Source organism: Gambusia affinis, linkage group LG01 (assembly GCF_019740435.1).
Source record: "Gambusia affinis linkage group LG01, SWU_Gaff_1.0, whole genome shotgun sequence".
NCBI lineage: Eukaryota > Metazoa > Chordata > Actinopteri > Cyprinodontiformes > Poeciliidae > Gambusia > Gambusia affinis.
This window is the reverse complement of record NC_057868.1, coordinates 21,689,683-21,710,205: the sequence shown is the minus strand read 5'-3', so window position 1 is coordinate 21,710,205 and position 20,523 is coordinate 21,689,683. Positions and strand designations below refer to the sequence as shown.

Genomic DNA, 20,523 nt, shown 5'->3' with positions numbered 1-20,523 from the left:
CTATCTTCGCAGAGGAAGATGTTTGTTTATAACACAGGCAATTTCCAGTAAGCTTCATAGCGTCAAACTGGCGCATTACTCACGTCATGGGCAAACGTTAGCGACGGGGTAAAATTTAAAACCCCAACACAGTCCATGCCTCCAGGAAGCAATCATCAGATCAGGGACCAGACCCTCAGTGCAAAGCAAAGTGAATGGTTTTTACCAGGCTTTACGTCTCTATGACAAAGGAAACAGACTCGCTACCATTGTAATGATAACTCCGGATGCACGCACAGAAAAACAAGATCATCTTTAATCAGGAATGGATCGTATTTCCAGCAGTCAGGACAGAGATGTTTCAGTTAACACTAAAAACTTGAAATCTTTCTCCTCCTTCTCCCAATATCTATTTAACATCAAATTCTGTCCCTGTAAAATATTCGTCTCTTTTCCCCCATTTCTGACTTTTTACTATTTTTATGTTCTAACTCTTTACTTTCTTTTCTCTTGGCACTAACACTGGCCTTGTTCAACTGCTTTTTCTTTCTTTAGCGTAATCCTTTTCTCTCTTGACATTTTCATTTCCACCCCTAAAAGAAGCGTGAACATTTACTGACCCCCGTGCCGTTTTTCTCACGACACTTCTTTCAGAAAATGTCACGCTTACAAGAAGTAATGTACTTTTATAAGAACACGAGGCAATGTATATGTATTAGTATATCTGGATTATTAATCTTTTAAATGTAAAAATTTTCCCCTTTTTTTGTTGTTGTGTTAAAAACATTTACCTGACTGATGCTTTAAAGTATTTCTAAGTTCAAACTATGTCTACTCAAGTTAAACTAATCTACTCAAGAAAGAGTAAAACAATAAAATGAAACAAACAAAAAAAAAAACAGGTTTCTTGTTTGACACAAAACTGCTTCCATAGGAAACTGGTTTAACTGGGATTTTCAAGGTTTTCCTCCTCCAAGATGTATAAGTTCCTTATTCCACTGCTGTACTTGCAGCAGAACAAGTCTATTTAGGTTATTGGTGTGCCCAACCAAACATCTATTTTCTCCTCCTCTCCCATTCCTCCTCTGCCTGCATGTCTTCCCACTCAGGGCTGTTGACAGAATTGCTTTTGTACGGCCCATTTATTTCCATCTGCCTCTTCCCCTCCCTCCTTTCTCTCCGCCTCACCTCCCATTATTTTTCTGTCCTTTTCTCCTCTTCTCTCCCGTCACACCAGCGTGAATATTCACCCGGTGTCTAAGTTGCACGCACACACAGTAAAAATTGTTTAGCTCACCCAAAAGGAAAATTGTATTTCTACTTCATGAGGAAAAAATAAAATAAAAGGACTGCTTCTCAGAAATCTTATGAGGCCCATAAAGATTTTGGAGGGCTGATGTGTTTTCCAGACAGGATAAAGTAACTTTGGAGGCATGTTGCAGTATTTTTATTTTTTGAAAACACAAAGATAACCCGAGTAAACACAAAGTCTAGTTTTGAAAAGATTAGTTAATTTAAGAAAACATAATCCAAAAATAATCCAAACTGAGTCAAAATCTGAAGGTCTTCCTTGTCATCAATTAAATGTGATTAACATTTTTTGGACTCAAACTCCAGTCATCAGCTTTGGGTAGCAAAAAAAACCAAATAAACAAAAGAAGTGCATGAAGAGGGAAGGGCTTTTACAGGGCATTAGTTATGATTTACAAGCTAGCTACCAACATTGCTAGGTTTGACGTAGTTTAGATAGCAGATATATTTCCTTTTATCCACTTTCACAAAGCAAATTTTAATTGTTAGCTGTAAACAAACCTAATTATGTCTCTCCACTCGACTGCAGAAGCTTACAGGAAGGTCTTACCTCACTGAAAGTCCCGGTACCACTCTCCCTGTTGTTTTTCTTGCTTTTTTTCTGATTCACATCCCTAGTGATCCACAGTCCTCATTTTCAGATCTCTTTTCGTCAACAACTTTGCAATCTGTAGGAAAATATTAATAAAGTCCACAAGTAGGGCCATTTCTGTCTATTCCTCGACCAAACAACTGATGGACTTGGCAGTCGATGCTCTTTTCTCCTCCGTAGTAATCTGTCAGATGATTCACAACAAAGGCACAACCTGCTAATTGCAGTTACTATGGGCGCTATGCCTCCTGGGTATATACGCAGAAAGAAACTAGATGAACACATACTTATGAGTACATACATGTTGACTAAGTGTATTGTGCATAATATAGAAGACGATTGTTGGGTATTGCAACGGCAAGGTAGCAGCGTTGAACTGGTACTCCAGTCAAGCTGTCATTTTGGTCTCTAATTCGTCTGCATCAACAGTTTATGCTTAACAAAGAAAGAAAAAAAAATGACATGTTAGTGTAACACAGAATGTAACGCTATTGCAGGGTGCTTCAAAATTCTGACAGCCATATTTTTAGACACTGTTCTGTTTGTCTGGTTATATTTAACAGTTTCTTTGAGTCATCTGAGTAATACTGCTATTATTTCAGGTCCAAAAGAACAGCCTTGACACTCAAAAGTTTGAAATTAAATTTTCTTTGTTGGCATAATGTCTGGAGTTGTGGCAGTGGCACTGTCAGCAAGAAGTGCAGCCCATTCCTAACCCCTGAACACACACATTATAATTTATTTGCATTTTTGAAGTCATCCAAAGCCTAAAGAAAGAAGCTTGATCACTTGAATGCTAATTAGCTACATTAGGCACATGAGGAATAAAACTAATATTGATTTTGTTCAATCTGTAGCTTATTTTATTGGTGCAAAATAAGTTTTTGATCAGGCAATGTGGTTTTTTTTATCAGTTATGTCCTGGAGAGTCTCTCATTGACTCACTTTAGTAGACAGACAAGCATATGTCAGGAACTCTGCCAGTTTGGAGTTGAAGACGTCATCCACAATGCATGGCTGCTAAATGCTGCAAAACCAAAAGTTACAAATAATTTTTGATAATTGTTCCTTTATGTTGTCTATTTTAATAGCAGAAGACTCTAGTAAGGTAGAAATCCTCTATGCAACATACCTCAGATTCAGACAATTTCCAAATGTTGTCAGCTAGAAACTACATGGTCTGCTGCCACTTCCTGCTTCATTAAGGTAATGTAGTTCACATCAAAACCACTAGGTGGCGAGTAAAAGACAGCTAATAGGATCAACCGGTATTTGTGGCATATATACGCCACCCTGGCTTTATTCAAATAACAAAAAGACTGATGCTAATTCATTGACTAAGGTTCAAAAGGTTTTTTCAGCAATCATCTATTTATTCATTTTCTTTGCACGGTTTGTGAAACTGTTTCTTGGTCCGTTGCTATATTGTTGATCAAATCTGGGATTCTTAATTTTGTTCTAAGCCTTTAAAAAAAAAAAAAAAAGTTTACAGTATGATTATGCTCAAAGAAAGATTTTGTTGACTTTTGTCTACTCACTGTTTAAACCGAAATGGCTAAGAATGACCGGATTTTGATAAAACTTGCATAAATGGTGCTCAGAAAACAGACAAACTGTGGGTGCACAAAGATGTGAATTCAAAGAGAACTGTGAGAAGCTTTCTCTTTTTTCACAAATAAATGTGATAAGATGACAGCAACACTTACACATGTCTAGATGTCCCTGCTCGAGGACAATCTCTCAGTAGTTGGAGACGCTCTCGCCACCAGCAGTGTGTAATAGATTGCTCCTTTTCAACCAAACACACACATGCACACACAGGTGCCTGTTCCTCTCCTTGGCGTTAAAAACCAAGTAAAACCTGTTCACACTGGTTGCACAACCGCTGACAGACTGTAAGTAACACATGCAAAAAGGGAGGAAACTGGAGGCATAAATTGTATTTCTAAGCTTGAATCAATAGACCTCACTCTGAGAATGATCACTGGCTGAATGAGTGTAATAAAACCTGCTAGTTAACAAGCCCACAAAGAGGTTGTTGTCCAGCCTGGAGATGGTTGTTTGGAGACAAATTATTCAGCGTATCGAGTAGCTGGCCAGCCAACTCAATGAGCGTCCCACTGAGTTATTAACTCGCTGGCTCACTTACAACTAAGAGGGCAACTACAGCTCTGTACGGGTTAAGTAGCAGCACTACACCTAAAGCGTCTGGTGAAAAAAGAAAAGCGTCTTTCAACTGCAGAGTCTGCTGGTTAAATGGGCAACAGTCTTGGAGTCGTCGTGCGACTGCTCTTTCTGCCTGACTCTGAAACGAAAACAGGCTGATTCTGCCAAAGAGAAGCAGGTGGTGAATTTCTTAAACAGAAAACACATGATGAAGTTGAGGCTGAGATGAGAAGAAAAAAAAAAAAGATGCTGGACGGACTAATGCCCACTTTGAAACCAGTCTCAGTAGAAATAATTTCCCCTCCTCAAATGTTTGTAGATGTATAAACTTAAAAATCGACCATGTAGCTTTTTTTGTTCGCTATGCATTCCTAATCAGTTTCAGCAGCACACCAGTGTGGATTTCTAGTGTTTATATTCATTAAATTGTCTCAGAATATAAAAAGACCTGACTCTCTGGTCTGTAGCAAAGAGATCAATTCTAGTATGTAGTTATTGGTGGGTGTGAAAAGCAAAAAAAAAACACAAGAAGAAAGCTAAGGTGCTGTGTATCAGATGAAGCATTGCACCACCTGAACTATTACCATTAGCACACACAAGGAGAGTCGTGATAAAGTGTGTTGAGAAAAAGCTGTGGCTGGTTTATAAATTTGTTTTAGTTTCATTTGTTGTGATGTTATGACTCATGTTTGCAGAGATGCATTTTTACCTCATGTAATATTTTGACCTGAAGAGGAGAAAAACCCAGTTCCATTCACATTTTAGGTGCGCAAAAAGAATGAAAGACGGAATAACTCAACATTTTGGTCTTTACAGCAAAAACAAAACAAAAAAACACATTTGTGCAAGGTTAGCATCAGGTATACAAATCCCAAATGAGACATGAACGATGAACAACACATTTCTCCTATGACCTTTGAATGATGGATTAGTTATTGTTGATCATGTGATTAGAATATGTCATGTAAAGATACTTTAATTATCACACATTGCTGTTGTTCTTAAAGTAAATCAATAAAAAAAGAAATGCCGTGGCACAGCCAAAGTCTCAAGACTCTTTGATAACCTGATGCCTGTATAACCTGTGTAACATTTATGTGGCACTTCAAACATCTACATTTAGTTTACAACAGATGGGAGCCTCAGATGTGTTGATTTGCTACGAGACATTTTTATACATTTGTTGGATTTTGAGAAGACAGAAAAAAATAAAAGTTTGACAAGTAGATCTTTTAGAAATTACAGTCGCTGCAACGTGCACTTTTCATCTATAATTCATTTCTTTAATCAAAATCATTGTCAGGAGTCTGATCCATAAGCGGAAATTAATTAGACAAATGCATACAGGAGTCAACATGAGGCAAGATTAGATTAGAATTTAAAGTAAATTATTTTTTTAGGTGTTTAAGAATAAATAAATTCCCACAAGGTTTGATAGTCTTGGGATTTAAAGACATGCAAACTTTGATTATGCTTTTCTCTGCTCTCTCAGTGAGTTAATAAATACATTCAGCAAAAAATTAATAGGTTCAAGTGATCAATTTTAATCATTTAAAACCACTGTAAACAAACAAAAGACAGAGACAGATGACATGATTTCTGCTGGCTCTCATTCATTCATTCATTCATTCATTCATTCATTTCACGTCTAAAAGCTGTTGTGTTGTTCTTTCTCCATCCTGGCTTAGTTTTTGTCCTTCCTCTCCGTCGCCATGATCCTTGTTTACAGAGCGCCTTGTTTAGCCCTAAATAAAACTCGCTTCATAATTACTCTCATTAAAACAGACTCAGCCCAAACAAAGCCCGTTTTGTGCTATGTGTAAATAAGCACATCGGAAGAGCAAAAATAATTCCACCAGACAAATAAAGGATTGAGTGGGAAAATGCCACAGATTTGATTCAATATGGACTCAAACAAGCTGAACTACGGTCAATCCAATTTGACCAAACTCTTTGTGAAGCAGTAAAAATCAGAGGAACAGAAACATTCACAATTTTTAACCCCTTAGTAAGATCCCTTTTTTCTTTTCTTTTTTTTACGTTTCAGTGATTTTCTCCTTCCTGGTTTGCAAATATCATTTCCCTCAACCAGCAGAGCCTTTTTGCTCCACCAGCAGCAGCCACAGCAGCAGGCTATTTCATGCTGTGTGTGTAATAAAAGGATTAATTTGTGCTTCTCAGGCTCCAAATGGCCAGTAAGTGGGGCAGAAGGTTATAAATAGAGAACACCTTAGTAGCAACAATTTCTATTTACTGACATAAATTGCTCAAAACAAGCTGTTGCCACTCTAACACAGCTTTTATATTATTTGGCACATTTTTTTTATTATTATTATTTACTGATTTCTCTTTTACATTTGGTGCATCCATGTGTGTGATTTTGAGCAGCATGGAAATCCATCATGGAAAATAGGTTTTTAAGAGCCGATCATTGCAATTTGAACAGATTCTAAATGTTTAATGTTGCCATAAGAGGTCACACATTAACTCCATCTTCTGTTTGAAATGTGACTTAATGCAGGGCTGGGCGGTCAAATGTTTCCATGAGGTATCTGGAAGAAATTTCTCAATCAGTGGATGTAGCACTTGCTTAAAAAAAAAAAAACCTCAACAGGTTTTATATTTTACTGTCATGTCAGAAAAATATGTCAGAAAATATCGCCTTTAGTCCCTGCAGTCTGCATAGAGATGAATACAACCTGTAAATGAATCATCTCAGATTTATTAGATGGAACTGAACGAAGCCCTTTCACACTAAAAACAACCAAAATGAGTGAAACCTCAGAAGAAATTTACAAAAACTCCAAAAGATATGCTAGTTTCTATACACATGATTGCATGTTTGGTTTTTGGTTTTTTTAGAACAATCTTAAACGACACAAAGCTTTGTTGTTATGAGACACTAAGAGATAAAAGCTTGTGAAAACCATTTTGGTTTACCTTATTGTCCTTCAGATTCAGTAGGGGTTTAAAAACGTCATGATGCTGCACCTTCTAGATGCTCTGCAACTCCGGGGACTCGAGGGACACTCGGCTTTGAGATGTGTCTCCACTTCAACATGCCTGAGTCAGATAATCTGATCATTAGCAGGACCCTGGAGAACTTGACTCCATACTGATGAGGTAATTCAGCCATTTTATTCAGGTGTGCTGAACCAGAGACACATATAAAAGCTGCAGGACGCCGGCCCTTGAAGACCAGAGTTGCAGACTAAATGCAGCCTTCTCCCACACACCTCATCCAAATGGTTAAATTGCCTGCGCAGCAGGTTGTCCAGTTCTGCAAAGCATTGTTGATGACCCAGTTTGATTCATGTGTAATGAAGTGTGGACACAAGTAAAGGCTGCAATACACCAGCCAATACACCATCATTGGTCCTATATACGGGCTTTCAATTGTTGCTTTGTTCTTATTAAATGAATACTGCAATCTGTGATGTGTGGTTTTGTTTTACAGGAGATTCCATGTAATCATTTATAAAAAGGGTAAAGATCACATATCAGTTAAAACCCTAAAAACTGTTGCAGTTATGGTAACAAGTCAGGCTGGTAGAAACGGATCCGTCGCTCTGCGCTGCAGGCGTGGGCTCTGGTGAAGTTTTAATCGAAATGCTTGTTAATTAAATTTAGAACTCAGTATGCTTTTAAAATGAGCCATCAATAATTCAGGATCTGCTATGACCTTTAATTAGAACGCTAGTAACTCAAAATGCACACTTCCCTTGTTAGTTGTTCTCACTGACGGCACGTCTCACACCTTGAAATAGAGACTGAACCCATGAGATATTTGGCTAAGTGTTTCAAAACGTTCTCACTTTTTTTTTTATTCAAAACTATTTCAAAATGTAATCTCAGCCTAGTAAAGATTCTGCAATAATCAGATTATTCCCATTATCTTGATGCACTCTGTGTCACAATGTATTCACTGCTTGGAATTGAATCACTGCGACAGACTGGCGACCTGTCCAGGGTGAACCCCGCCTCTCGCCCGGAACGCAGCTGGAGAGGAACCAGCAACCCTCCCGACCCCATTAGGGACGAAGGGTGTATAGAAAATGGATGGATGGATGGATGAATTGAATCACTCAGCAGGATGATATTTACATCAGAACCTGCCAATCGACACATTTCTCAGATCTATGGTTGTTCACTTTTGAAAAATAATGACGCACTGTATTATGAATTTCAAGTTTTCTTAAGATTTAAGTTGTTTTTAATGCACAAATATATTTAAATGATTAATTATCAAAGTGCAGCTGAACAGGACCGCAGCACTGTTACTTTGCAATGAGAAAAGTCCTGAGTTTGAATCCCATGCACAGAGTTTGCATGTTCTCCCTGCACATCTGAGGGTTTTCTCTGGGTGCTCTTCTTCCCACAGTCCAACAACACGACTGATATTTGAATTGGTCTGTCTAAGTTGCCATTAGATGTCAGCGTGTGGTTGTGTGTCGCTGTGTTGCCCTGTGATGGACTGGCAATCTGTCCAGGAAGCATGCATGCATGTACTGGAGGAAGTAATTAATCAAAAGCTGTTCTTCATTAATGTCAGTGCCATGAAACACAAAATTTATGACTTGATTGTTCACACTAAGCAGCAAAGTAAGAACCGTCCTCATCATCAACGCACAACTGTTCACACTTCTTGCTGTAAGAATCTGTCTAATTTCGATTTACCAGCCAGTCTGAAACACAGCCCTGTGTTGTGTTCTGTGTTTTCCTGTGTATTTATTTCTAGTTTTCTTGTGTGTCTGAGTCTCTGTGTTGTCCTGTCTCCCCGTGATTAGTTCCCAGGTGTGTCTCGTTCCCTGATTACCTCTTGTGTATTTAGTGTCACCTGTGTGTGTCTGTCTTCGTCGGGTCCTACGTCAGTGTCAGTCAGTGTACGTCTTGCTTCGTCCGTTTTCAGTCTGTGTATGTCGAGTCCTCGTATCGCCTGTTGCTACCTGTAGTGAGCTTCAGCCTCCCGCTCAGCAGTGCTGCCAGGTCTGTGGACTGTTTTTCACCATTAAAACTCCTCCTCACCTCATCTGGGTCTACTGCGTTTGCCTCACCGCCACCACCACACCCGCTTTATGACAGAAGGACCCGACCAAGCTGAACGGTGAGGCACGCAATTACCATCATGGACCCAGAGGAAATAAAAGAATTAACGGAGACCATACGCGAGTATGAGGCTGCCATGTCCAAGCCGTACGCTGCTACAAGACGGCTTGGATTCGCCATCCGTTTGGGTCTGCTGCTGGACTTCTGGGTTCCACGTTTTCCGCTTCCTGAGTTGGTGGCATTACAGAGGGAGGCAGAGTGGGAGCGTGAGGCAGCGCTAGCTGTCATGGCTGGAGAACCGCTGCCTCCCAGACCCAAGACTCTGTCCTCCCGATCCACCACCCCCGTTCCGCCGTCTCAAGAGCCAGCAGCAGACCCTCCGCGGCCGGAGCCGCCAGCAGCGCCTCCGCAGCCGGAGCCGCCAGCAGCGCCTCCGCAGCCGGAGCCGCAAGCAACACTTCCGCCACCCGAGCCCGCCGCTCCAGCCGGCGCACCCGAGCCCGTTCCTGCCGCCGCTCCAGCCGGCGCACCCGAGCCCGTTCCTGCCGCCGCTCCAGCCGGCGCACCCGAGCCCGTTCCTGCCGCCGCTCCAGCCGGCGCACCCGAGCGCACCCGAGACTCCTAGTGCTCCCCCCGAGACTCCTAGTGCTCCCCCCGAGACTCCTAGTGCTCCCCCCGAGACTCCTAGTGCTCCCCCCGAGACTCCTAGTGCTCCCCCCGAGACTCCTAGTGCTCCCCCCGAGACTCCTAGTGCTCCCCCCGAGACTCCTAGTGCTCCCCCCGAGACTCCTAGTGCTCCCCGTCGCCGCCCCGGCCCCAGAGACTCCTTGTGCTCCTCGCGACGCCTGCGCCCCAGAGACTCCTTGTGCTCCTCGCCGCCTGCGGCGGCCCCAGAGACTCCTTGTGCTCTCGTCACGCCTGCGGCGCCCCAGAGACTCCTTGTGCTCTCGCCGCCGCCTGCGGCGGCCCCAGAGACTCCTTGTGCTCCCTCGCCGCCGCCTGCGGCCCCAGAGACTCCTTGTGCTCCTCGCCGCCCGGCGGCCCCAGAGACTCCTTGTGCTCCTCGCCGCCTCTGCGGCGCCCCAGAGACTCCTTGTGCTCTCCTCGTCGCCGCCTGCGGCGCCCCAGAGACTCTTGTGCTCTCGTCGCCGCCCCGGCGCCCCAGAGACTCCTTGTGCTCCTCGTCGCCGCCCCCGTGCGGCTCTAGAGACTCCTCGTCGCCGCGGACGGCCGCCGGACAGCCTCCGTGGTTCCCGCCTCCTGCGCCGCGGACGGCCGCCGGACAGCCTCCGTGGTTCCCGCCTCCTGCGCCGCGGACAGCCGCCGGACAGCCTCCGTGGTTCCCGCCTCCTGCGCCACGGACGGCCGCCGGACCTCCTCCGTGGCTCCCGCTTCCTGCGCCGAGGTCGGCCCCCGGACCTCCTCCGTGGCTCCCGCTTCCTGCGCCGAGGTCGGCCCCCGGACCTCCTCCGTGGCTCCCGCTTCCTGCGCCGAGGTCGGCCCCCGGACCTCCTCCGTGGCTCCCGCTTCCTGCGCCGAGGTCGGCCCCCGGACCTCCTCCGTGGCTCCCGCTTCCTGCGCCGAGGTCGGCCCCCTGACCACCTCCGTGGCTCCCGCCTTCCTGTGTTTCCGCCCACCCAGTTGGGTTTGTTTTGTTTTTGTTTTTTGGACTTTGGACCCTCGTGTCTCCGCCTATTTGATAGGTTGTTTTTCGTTTTTTTTCCATAGACTCTGGCCCCCCGTCCAGCTCCCCTCCACCCACCCTTGTTGTGTTTCAGTTTTTGGGCGTCTGGGAGCCGCCCGTTAAGGGGGGGGGTACTGTTGTGTTCTGTGTTTTCCTGTGTATTTATTTCTAGTTTTCTTGTGTGTCTGAGTCTCTGTGTTGTCCTGTCTCCCCGTGATTAGTTCCCAGGTGTGTCTCGTTCCCTGATTACCTCTTGTGTATTTAGTGTCACCTGTGTGTGTCTGTCTTCGTCGGGTCCTACGTCAGTGTCAGTCAGTGTACGTCTTGCTTCGTCCGTTTTCAGTCTGTGTATGTCGAGTCCTCGTATCGCCTGTTGCTACCTGTAGTGAGCTTCAGCCTCCCGCTCAGCAGTGCTGCCAGGTCTGTGGACTGTTTTTCACCATTAAAACTCCTCCTCACCTCATCTGGGTCTACTGCGTTTGCCTCACCGCCACCACCACACCCGCTTTATGACACCCTGGATTTTGATTGCAGACGCTTGAGGGTCTTAAAAATCAGCAGGCGCAACAGAGGACTCTGTCACTTCTCAACACACAAAATTAATAGCAGCGAGAAGGTTTTTATGAGGTTGCAGTGTGATGCCGAGGATATGCAGCCTGTCCTTGGCAGGGCCACAACACAACAGAACTGCTGAGCCACAATATGTTCTGCTGGATTTACCTCCCTCTCCAACTCGCTCCTCCTCTCCTCCCTTTATGCCGCTCATTACGTGTCGTGCAGGACCATCGAACACAATCAGGAGCAGGCGGGCGGGCGAACTGCTGAAGGAGACCTTTATAATCACAGAGGTGTTGTGCTCAACGTGAAGGGGTGTTGCTCGTTTCGCTGCTTTGGCAAAACGAACGGCACCGATTCCAAAGCAACATGTTGCTGTGTTCACTCAGACAGTACAATATGCTTTGTGCAAGGAAGAAACGCTGCTCTTCATTTAAATCAGCTCTTGTGGTTGATGTGTAAGAGTGTTGTATCGACAACTCTGGCTCAGCGGGATACGTAGCTGTCCTGCAATTAGAAAGTAGTGAGTTAGATGCTCCCTTGGGCAAGGCATTTAGCTTCAAGTTGCGAACTGCTCTGGTTGTTGGTGTACGGATGTCTCTGCAAATGTGAATGTGGTCTATTGAAACCCTTGAGTGAAAAAAAAGTGCCACATAGGTTTTGTCCATTTACCATTTATGCCAAGTTTAAATGCCTGTAGAGGCGACAACGAATTAAATTTGGTACAAAAAAATAAGATGCAGCTCTTTCAGAGCAGCTGAAAAACCGCTTTGGGACGTGTCATCCAACGTGACCGACTTTCAAAGATCCTATTTTTACCTTCACGCTGATGACAATGACACTATATTTCAGAGTGTGTCTCTGTGCCGACCCTCCCTGCTGAGTCCAGAGGAAACTGTCGTATTTGCTGTTGTGAGGGTGCAAACACGGTAAGTCTCAGTTTTAAATAAGAGAATGTGTTCCTGGATATTACACCCAACCGTATTAGGAAGACAGACAGAAATCTGTGGAATCCTGATCTTTTCTCTCTCTCTCTCTCTCTCTCTCTCTCTCTCTCTCTCTCTCTCTTTCTTTTCTCTCTGCATTCCTTTTTCTACCACCCACCCTTGAACAAACCCGAGTAAAGACCGAAGGACAGAACAATAAATCAGTTTAGTGCTCGAAAAAGGAAATACAGAGAAAAGGTGCAAAGTTATTGAGAAAGAAAAGCCATTCATTTATCAGACTTTGCAGTGTGAAGGCGATAACGCTAACGGGACTACGACGTAGAAACGCCCTGAGAGCGTGTGAGGATCCACGTACGCCGAGCGCCGCTACGGTATCAATACATTTGCTGTCATGTGGTGACAACATAATGAGAAACACAGCACAACCCTTGCAGGTGCAGAAGCGGGAAAGTGGCAGAGCACAGCAACATATTCACTGACAAACACACACACATGGGGAAAAAAAAGGCTCAGGAACTGTATTCTCAGGTGAACGAAACAAACGGGAGATGAGCAATGGCATACATGAAAAATAGCACTGACATAAAAGAAAAAAACACAAAAAGATCTGCAGTGCCTCAAAAATAATTTAACCTGTCCACATTTTGTCATTGTTTTTCCCATCAACAGCTTCAATGTAAGCTATTGTGATTTCCTCTGATACAGCATCTCGAACTAGTGTGTTTTACTGACGTACGAATAAAATGAAATAAATTAAAAACCTTTGAAACTAATCTGAAATATTGCTTTTCTGCAATTATATTTTCAAACTTAGTCCCAGCGAGTCATTACTTTGTAGAAAGTCATTTTGTTTAATTACAGCTGTAAGCATTTTGGTGTGCTTTATACAACCTCAGGGAGGAGGCGGAGTGTAACGATTTTTTCACCGCTTGTCTCATATTACACTGACACGACATGGTGACAGTTTTAAGATATATAAAAATAAAAAATATATTAAAAAAAACAAACATATATATATATATATATATATATATATATATATCTATATATATATATATATATATATATATATATATATATATATATATATATATATATATATAAAATTCCCTTCTCACCCACCGCGGGTGGTGATTCTTCTTCCTCTTAGCTCGGGTCCTCTACCAGAGGCCTGGGAGCTTGAGGGTTCTGCGCAGTATCTTGGCTGTGCCTAGGACTGCACATTTCTGGACTGAGATGTCTGATGTTGCTCCTGGGATCTGTTGTAGCCACTGTTCCAGTTTGGGGGTGACTGCCCCGAGGGTCCCGATGACCACAGGCACCACTGTGGTCTTCACCTTCCAGGCCCTCTCCAGTTCCTCCCTTAGGCCCTGGTATTTCTCTAGTTTCTCATGCTCCTTTTTCCTGATGTTGCAGTCACTTGGTATTGCCACATCCACCACAACGGCTTTCCTCTGTTGTTTATCCACCACGACTATGTCTGGTTGGTTCGCCCTCACCATTTTGTCTGTCTGGATCTGAGTCATTCTCCACTACCTTCGGGGTGTTTCCAAGGTAGTGGAGAATATATATATATATATATATATATATATATATATATATATATATATATATATATATATATATATATATATATATATATATATATATATATATATATATATATATATATATATATATATATATATATATATATATATATATATATTGTAATAGTTACAAACTGCATCTTTAAACAAAAAATAAATAAATTACACTGAGATTTTTGTTGACATTGCAGAGAGGTACTGGGTGGGCTACTTTTGAAACCTGAATAATTACCGCGGGTGAGTCATAGAGATGTAATAATGCATAATTTGATTAAAGTGCTTCCAATCGTGTCCTGTGTATTCGTGCTAAATTCTGAAGCCAATTATGAAAAACTATTACCAGCGGCTGTTGCCATAGAAACTCAAGCAATCTCCCATCTGCTACCTGACATTTTTAATACTTCTTTAAAAAAATAAAAGAACTAAAAAGCTATTTTGTGTAAACAGTGCCTAATAGTTTATGTTTGGCTTCAGTGTGCTTCAACTTTTACTTTTAATATTCTGTTATACAAAAGTAATAAATACTAATATATTTTTTTGCACACTTTTATGCAACGGTGTCTTTTCTTGTCGCCTTTGAGTTTTAACCTCAGTTGTATTTGGTGAAATCCGGCGGGAAAATGGCCCAAAGAGGACACACAGAAGGTCCATTTTGATCGAACTGTCACATCTGAACCAAGAGTAAAATAGGTTGCATACAAAAGTACTCCACACTTTTCAGATTACAACAACATTTTTAAGTTGCTCTACCATTCTCCTTTTCTTCTATCTGTCTCATAAAATTTCAGTAAAAATACATCCCAGATTTGTGGTTGCAAAATGTGAAAAAATAAATAAATAAAGGCCTGTGAGTATGTTTGCTAAACGGCAAATAAAAGACCTAGTTCTTGAAAACTTTACAGTAGACGCAGACTGATACCGCTGTACAGGAATGCCCTAACCTGACAATATTGTGCAAACTTGTAATGCTGGGTGACCGGGTTGAAGCATTACAATGTACTCTGCTCACGACATGAGGTCAGGCCAAACTGTGCCGGTGTCTGCCACAAATCCCTGCTGAGCCTTTAGAAGGAGACGCAGCTCTCTAAGAAACACGGCAAAAGGCTCTTCCATCGACAACGTCCTGTGCTGTTGCTTAAATGCTGCTCCAAGTGTCGACCTGGAAATAAATGAAACAGCGACGTTTCAAACACAGTCAGCCACCTTGCGTGTACCGACGATTGTATTTCCATCTTAACTCGGTTACATTGTTTTATCTGAGAGATTGTGTCACTTTAAACTAGTTTTTGTTTTTGTATTTTTACAATAATGCAAAAATACAACGATGGCTGTTAAAAAAAAGATGCCGTCCCATCGCTCTGTACCTCTGTCTTAGGATAATTCTTCATTATTTTACTGCTTAACATTAACTGGGTGCTGCCACAGAGATCTGTTCATCTCTTGTTGGCTTGTTGCTGTTTGCATATAATGCAGGATGCCAAAGTTACAATTGTTGTCCTTAAACAATTTTATAAAATGTTTCTTGATTTTCTCATCAGTGTTCCTCTTTAAGCATTTCCAACTTTGTCAATGTTCTTTTCATCAATTCAACCCACTGAGCTCACGTTGAAATAATCTCACACACCTAAAAGTTTTTTTTCCTACTTTCTAAGTCTGTAAGAGAGGGACAGCTTGCTGATACTGATGTCTCTAATCTTCCCGTATTTAAGAGTTTTAATTACTGATTGAAGTTCACTTTTCTCAGCTTCAGAAAGGAGGCATTTCAGAAAAATACGTCTCTCATTGATTTTAAATTCACTTCCTCCTTTTTGGGATGTAAATTGCCTGTAGAGCAAGGAATAATGATTTTGTTTCTACGGTCGTCTTGTTTCCTCATCCAGCTATCTGCAAGTATCGTCTCTGTGATTCTGCATATTCCACTCCTTAGCCTGGTTCTGATAGCTGGATCCTATCTGCTCAGCCCATTACTGGGCTTCACTTATAACCCAGGAGACAGCATCGTTTCTTTGCTGAAAAGTAATACAGTTCTGGGTGTGATGCTGTAGTTATTGCCATCTTATCTCCAGGTGCAGCCACCCGACCGCCTTCAGTATTTGGAGGCTGTGTGGCCGCCTGATTAAGATCGGAGAGAAGACAAGAGAGCCTCCGACTGTTGATCGAACACATTGGAGCTTTTTTTTTTTTTTTTAGAAACAGGCTCTTGCTCTCGTTTTGGTCAAATGCAATCACAATCACTTTATTTTTTTGAAACAAAACATTCTACTTTTGACTTTAGGCGATAAACAATTTTATGCAAAAGGGTTTCGATCAGTTGCTCCTCAAGGCCGGAAGTTTTTGTTGAGCTTTCAGAGGTTTTTCTCTAATTTGCTTTCCACTCCTTGCACCTGACTATTTCAGCACATTGCACAGGTTGGTCAAAAAGAAAGTCAACAATTTTATAACAAAATATGGTGTAACAAGCTCTCGAAATCCAACCAAGTATGTCAAAGTAATGTTTTTTTAAGAAACTGTACAGGCAGAAATAAGTTTGCAAATTTGTTTGTGTTTCATTTGTTCAGATTAGGAGTTTCTTATGCCTGAATAATTCACAAGCTCTCTCCCCTGTGACGCACCCTGAGTAAACAGTACAATTTCCCCTGCAATGCAAAGACCCAGTTTAATTAAAACCTCATCAGATGAAACCGTGCAAACTCAGAGATCAGATTAGCCTTCTTACCTAACATCTTGCATGTAATGAAGTGGACGGTTAGACTCTGAAATCCTTTGTGTTTGCAGCAGATGGCGGATGCTCTAATAACCCAAAACAGCTGGCAAATATGAAGCAACACATTTCATAGCAGTAAAAAAAAATAATTCCTGCCAAGGGAATTCTTATGAAGGAAAAGGTTACAAAGCTGTCGATCTGAATGTCTCGTTTTTAATTCTAGCATTGTTGTGTGTTTTCTTTTTTCCGAATTAAGCTTGTTCAGCTACTTTAAAGAATTGAATCTTGTGGCAACACAAAAAAGAAAAGAAAAATCAACCACAAATCTCAGCTGCACTCATCCAAAAGTTCAGAGTGAAGCAGCGGCCTGCGTGCATTTAGCATGAAACAACTTAATTTTCTATCCCAGCCACACAGGACCACAGGGACGGCCTGTAATCAGTCAATTCAGCAGTTTGGAAACTGAATCACAGCGACGCCTTTTCTTCTGCTGATGTGTGAAAAAAGAATCATGTCGCCCTGAGCAAAAATGTCAGCAGCACACCTCAGTAGCAATTGCAGCTGATTCCCAGCGAAAATCACTCTGACAGGATGTTGCTGCGTCGCGAGTGTTAGACGCGTAATATTCAACAGGGAAAGGCTCTCACACATCCTCTCCTCTGGAAGGTGAAAATCAGTCACGAGTGTGCGCAGCGTGTCAAAAACGCACAAAAGAAAAGGAACACTCGAGCATTTTATTCCCTTCGTTGGTCTGACTCGCACCTTATTCAGTAGGTGAGTCACAGCGGCGCTAAACAGTAAAGAAATCCCACCTGAAACACACACACACACACACACATTTGAGTCTGTTTTGTATCAGATGATTAGCATTCTTTTAAGTTGAGCCAGCGAGCAACAAATTCACAATGCAAAAGCAAGAGTGCTGCCTGCACCATATGTGCTGTAGATTATTCCTGTCTGTTTCTCTTCCTCTTCGTTTCTTTGAACCATCTGGAAAGATCAACCCTTCATCTCCATTTCATCGACTCCACCTGTCGTTTTGAATCTTTACCAATGGTTTTTTGTTGTTGTTGTTGCTTCTTGCTTAAAAATGTTAAACCGTTTAAAAATAAGTCGTGGTCTACATGTGCCACCGTGTTTGATCACCCCCTTTTTCAGCAGAGTCTTTTCACTGGAAGTGAAAATATTAACTTTTTTTTTTTTTCCATGGCCAAACAATTTAAACCCATATGAAGAAAAAGGGAGTAAAAAAAAAAAAGAAACTCAGCAACTTCAGCATACACAGCACACAAATTGACTCCATATTGAAAAGAGCAAGCTGTCTGTCGCCATCATGGTGGCAGCAGCCAGTGTTGACTGATTGTGTTTAATTCAGTCCTGCTTGCTGTTATAAAGAAATCCAGTGTTGTTCATGTTCTTTCAAGGTTTTTTTTTTTTATAGATTTCACAGTTTTCACTGTTTTTATTCTACTACAGGTGACTTGGCTTATTAGAGAAGTATATTTAGGAAAAATAATATTTTTTTCACATTTTATAATTGTTCTGTGTTGAGTCTAAATGTTTTTTTGTTTTTTTTTTGTGGTTAACACGTAACAGCGTCCAGACCTTTTTAGCCAGAGCACTGATAATTTCTTCAACACATTAAAATTCCTCTTGTCTTTACTTCCCTTTATTTTCTAAGATTTTTCTTTTTGTTTTAGTCTATAATTTTATATCTTTATTACATATGTACTACTTACTATTTAGAATTTCAAGCTTTTATGTTTTTATCTTGCTATTTTGCCAGTGAAAGTTGCTATAATCTAGTTATTTTTTTGCTACTATCTATTTCTATCCAGTTATATTTTATAAAATTCAGAGCAAATTCAACTCAAATCATTGCAACTCATTATGATACACAGTAATCATGTGGCCACAGTCAGACTCAGTTACAAACAACAAGCAATTCAAGCTGAATTTTGGTCAAGCATTACAGCCAAATTCAGATATTCTTTACTTATGTATCATGTTTGATTTTATACGTTAAAATCCAAAGAAAAAGTCAAAGAAGAAATTTTAAAAAACCACACACACATGTGGCGGTATAAAATAATATCTCACAACTTCATATAACATTTATATAACAATTATATATTTTACAATTTCACAGTTTCACACGATTCCAGACAAAAGCAAAAGAGAACAGTTTGTCTTTTGATGTGTTATTATCACATCAGACTCCCTCTCCTGCTTGTATCACTGTGGCTCTTATCTCCATCTGCTTCCACCATCTTCCTCTCACTCCTTTCTCTCGACCCTTTGACCTTATTCAGCTCTCTCCCTGCTTCCCCCTTTCCCCTCGCTCTTTTCTTATCTTTACACACCCGTCCTTTACAGGACAGAGCTTGCATCCTATTGCTCAAACAAAGCCTTTTGTTGGCTGCAAGTCAGTGTTTGAAAAGAGGGCAGGGAGGAAGGGAAAAAGATTTTATGTAGAGAGAGAGAGAGATGTGTTGAGCTGTTCTCAGTAAGATAACTGGACTGGGAAAAGAAGAAATGCTGCCTACTCTCCTTAGGATGATGCATGTTACTCTTATCCTTAAAGAGACCGTCCTACAAACATGAGATGCGTGATTTAATGTTGGAATCAGTGTAAACAGTTGAGGAAAGTATTCACAGGCTGAGGATATTTAACTTTTTGTCAAATTTAAACAAACAAACTTCCATGTATTTTTGTCCATTTTTTTATTGTGAAAAAAGATGGCTGACATACTCTAAAATATTTAATTAGAGTGGAAAGTGGCACAGAGCGCATAAAAACACTACGTTTTCAGATCATTTGTAAAAGATTTTTAGAGCACATCCAATTCTTGTAATTCAAAATTATGTCGTTTATTCTCCTTCCATGATTTACCACATCATAGATAATGGAGCTAATAAATAATACAAATAAGCATTTGAGATTTTATCGCAACAAAGTATGAAAACTTTAAAGGGACGTGTCTATTTATGCAAGCCATGTCTGCAGAGTCGTTATCAAATATCGCCTTCAAAAAAATCCACATCAACAATAACTTTATTATTTCTAAATAGAGTGTATCTTCATCAAGATTTTCACAGTAGAAAAATAACAGAAATTTATAAACACACTGCTGTGAACACTATGATAGCTTTCAACGGCGTCATTCTGAGCATAAACATAACAACTCCTGATTTGTGTGGTCAATGATCTGGTTTAACAAGGAAATGAAAATTAAGATACAGACGTTCAGAAAACAACAAGGCTTTCAAATGTCCATTGAAAGGCTGAGCTAATTACACAGAGTGGCACACAAAAAGACAAATACACACTGGAAGAGGAGAGAACCGATGCATGTAGCGAGTGAGCAGGATTGATGTGAGCAGGCAGTGAGGCAGAGCAGAGCGGAGGAGGGAGGCCGAGTGTGTGTGAGAACCAGAGAGAGAAATGGGCGGGTGGTGAGCAAACACACTCTCCACGTGATTCAGTCTGTTCACATGGCCTCTTATTATTCTGGTGCAAATAGTTAATGTGTTGAGCAGCATGCTATAAAAACTATCTTTTATTATTATTATTATTATTATTATTATTATTATTATTATTATTATTATTATTATTATTATTATTATTATTATTATTATTATTGTTTTACCCCGAATGAGTTAATATGCAAGTGCCAGGTATGAAAAAAAAGTTAAAAAATGACCAAAACAAAAAAATAAATAAATACAAGACTGATGAGGACAGGGAATCCTGCAAACCAGGATAGTAACCAGAACCGGTACCGGCTTCATTCTGTTGTTGGTTATAGGCAGATAGCTGAAGCTGTCATCTGCTTCGCAGGTTTCTGTGTTATGTAATGACGGATAGGCACTGGCATCTCTGCGATTCCCTCCTGTGGACGAATGAATGAATCCCGGGGTGTGTCTTGGACACAGATTGCACATACTGG

The 20,523-nt window shown here is 41.3% G+C and overlaps 1 protein-coding gene across 1 annotated transcript in view; it reads right to left on the bottom strand.

The window, feature by feature from the left end:
* bsna (bassoon presynaptic cytomatrix protein a) overlaps positions 1-20,523 on the bottom strand; it is a 148,476-nt gene that overhangs the window by 125,356 nt on the left and 2,597 nt on the right. The window lies entirely within an intron of this gene.